This window comes from Orycteropus afer, unplaced genomic scaffold, assembly GCF_000298275.1.
Source record: "Orycteropus afer afer isolate SDZICR_OR568_19922 unplaced genomic scaffold, OryAfe1.0 scaffold00761, whole genome shotgun sequence".
NCBI lineage: Eukaryota > Metazoa > Chordata > Mammalia > Tubulidentata > Orycteropodidae > Orycteropus > Orycteropus afer.
This window is the reverse complement of record NW_006922348.1, coordinates 64,985-68,117: the sequence shown is the minus strand read 5'-3', so window position 1 is coordinate 68,117 and position 3,133 is coordinate 64,985.

Below are 3,133 nucleotides of genomic sequence, written 5' to 3'. Positions count from 1 at the left end.
CTCTGGCCAGAGCCAGAGTCGCTGCTGCAACCTTCAGCCTACCTGTCGCTGCCATCCCGCGCCTTGCGGTGGAAGACTTCCAAGCAGCCCTGCACTTCCCAACAAAGAGTGGAAGATGGGCGACTTATCCAATAGCAGCACCCTACTCGACAGCACATAACAACAACAACCAAAATCCCGTTGACAGAAAAAGGGCGAGAAACAGCTTCTTGTACTGGAAATACCCAAGTTCCTTGTACCAGATCACGTTAATTTGAGCAAACTCATCAAAATAATTAGCAGACGCTTCCGATAACCAAGCCTTCTTCCTATGGGTGAACATACACAGCATGATGAGCATCTCCACACCCATTTCTGAAGTGCATGAAAGTGAGAAGGAGGAAGATGGACTGCTATTTGTGGTACATGCCTCTCAAGGGATGTTTGGAATGAAATTGGCATTGGAAGACTAGCAAAACCATCTATTCTAGAATTTTTAAACCCTTATCTGGGGGAATAAAGAGGGATGTTACCAACTGAGATTGATCAGTTCATCTAATCACAGCTCATCAAAGCATTAGTTTTCCCACTTAGGGGTTTTAGGGGCCCTGGTGGCATAGTGCCTAAGACATTTGACTGCTAACCAGAAGACTGGTGGTTCAAACCCACCAGCCACTCCTCCGAAGGAAAATTAGGCAATCTGCTTAAGTAGGAAGCCCAAAGAGGAGTCACTATGAGTTGGGACCTACTCAAAAACAGTGAGTGAGTTTTGGTTTTGAGGAGTTTTAGGAAGTTGTTTTCTATTTCAAGCACAAAACTGAGCTCCAGATGAGCACATTCAGCTTCGGAATACTGTATTATTTAATCTAGGGTATCTTGTTTCCAAATTTTAGAAGTTTTAAAATAAAATACTTTGCATTTGAAGTTGCCAATAATATTTAAAAAAAAAAAAAAACAGTTGCAGTGGAGTAGATTTCAACTCAAGGTGATCCCATGTGATGTCAGAGTAGACCTGCAATAGCTGTGACCTTCCAGTAGATCGTTTTCTGGTGGACTGAACTGACAATCTTTTGGTTAGTAGTTGAGTACTTAATTGTTTGGGCCACCCAGGGACTTTGGGATTGGCAGTGTATTATTGCAGCAAATTAAACAGGGATTCCAAGATACTTAAACTGGGAAGAAAACCCTTCCCAAAGTGCTGGATTTGCAGTCAGAAGACAGGCTGAATCTTTTTTTTTTTTTAATTCTTTTCTTTTTAATAAATTTTTTAAATTTAACTTTATTTTCATTGCAGTATAATGTACAGCACAAAACTGAAATGTATAGCTTGATTAATTTTATATATGTATACATAAATCAAGATACAGAATATTCCAATCATCGCAAAAATTTCCTTGTGCCCACTTCCAGTCAGTATCACTCTAGAGGTGGGGAGACAAGATGGTATCCTACTAACAGACCCCCGCCAGAACCATCTTCTACAGAGATTTAGAGAAACTCAGTGAAACAGATGCAAATAATGATCCTGGAATTATGAGCATCTAATGAGAAGATAAAGTATTAGATTAAGTGAAGACAGGAAAGGGAGTGAGGTCAGTGACTGGGGGGTGGGGAGGGCAGAGCCAGACCACAAAGAGAAGCCATTACAAACACAAAGGAGGACAAGGAGGGGAAAAAAGAAAAAACTTCACATAATCTACAGGCATTAAAGACACAGGGCACAGGGTACACAGATATGGAATATTTCAAGGTGAGCTAATGTCTCAGGCCTTGGGGAAGATGGTATAGGGAAATGGATCAGACCTCCCATAGTTTAAGCTGCTATGGAGTCAGGGAGGGAGTAAGTAAAAGGTTAGAAAAACTCTCCCCAAATAAACCAAACCCCAAACTGGACCCAGGTCTGTGGGGTCAAGTCCAACTCAATAACCCTTTTTGTTATGAAGTGCAACTGCTTCCTGAAATTTCAGGGCTTGTGGATCTGCAGCTAGCTGGTGGGTTTCAGCTGCAGGGCTTTGATGGAGGGTCAGTAAACTGCTTCAAACAGACCCAGGGGCTGCAGCTGTCATTTTCCCACGCTTGTTTCACTGGCTGATCCATGTCACACTAAGCACAAAAGACAAGCACCTAAAACCTTCTCTCCTGGAGGTGACTTCTTGTGCCAAACTCTTTCACTTATGTAGGTGTACACTCCAGTGGATGATTCGATTCTGACACAACTTCCTGTTCCTAGGACCACTGGCTGACCATAACTAGAAAAGCCCCTCCTCAATTATTGTAACCCACTGCCTTTGAGTGGATTGTGACTCATACTGATCCCCACTGAGTTTCCAAGGTTGTAAATCTTCACATAAGTAGATTACCTCATCTTCCTCCCACAGAGATGCCGGTGAGTTTGAATCACTGACCTTCTGGTTATGTCTTACCCATTATGCCATCAGAGCTCTTTAACTATCCTCCCTTTATTTTTCTACTTTCCTTTCCCCCTATTTTTCTTCCTTTCTGTCTGATTCTTTCCCTCTCTACCACTTCTTTCATATTTACCAAACATTCATCCATCTCACCACTCCCTACTTTTTTCTCTTTCTCTTATACTTTTTGCTTTTCCCCCTATTTCCTATCTTCTATTCCTATTCTGTTTCCATCTCTTCCTTGTCTCCTCAGTTTTTTTTTTTTTTCTGCTTCATCCAATGGGAGGAACACATTAACTCTCCACCAAGGCATTTGATTGCTAACCAGAAGTGGATTGCTTCCACTCCATGGAAGGAAGACTGGGCAATCTACTTCTGTAAAGATTTACTGCCTTGGAAACCCAAAGGGGGTCTCTATGAGTCAGAATGGACTCAATGACTGTGAAGTTTTTTCTTTTTTCTGGAGTCAGCCATATCTATTACATCAACCACCTCACCCAACAGACAAGTAACACTAACAGCTCCTGTGCCACAGGACCAACGACAGATGGTGAAGAACACCTGCTCATTCCAACTGCAGCTCCTCCTCATGACAAACAGAGACCTGAACCCACATTCTAACCAGTTACTCCTCCAACAAAGAGAAAGCTGGAGAGTGATCCAGTACAGCCAAGCTACCAAGCAAAAAAGCACACCTGCCTCATGCTTCTGAATATAGTGAAACATAAAACCAGAGTGAAACAAAT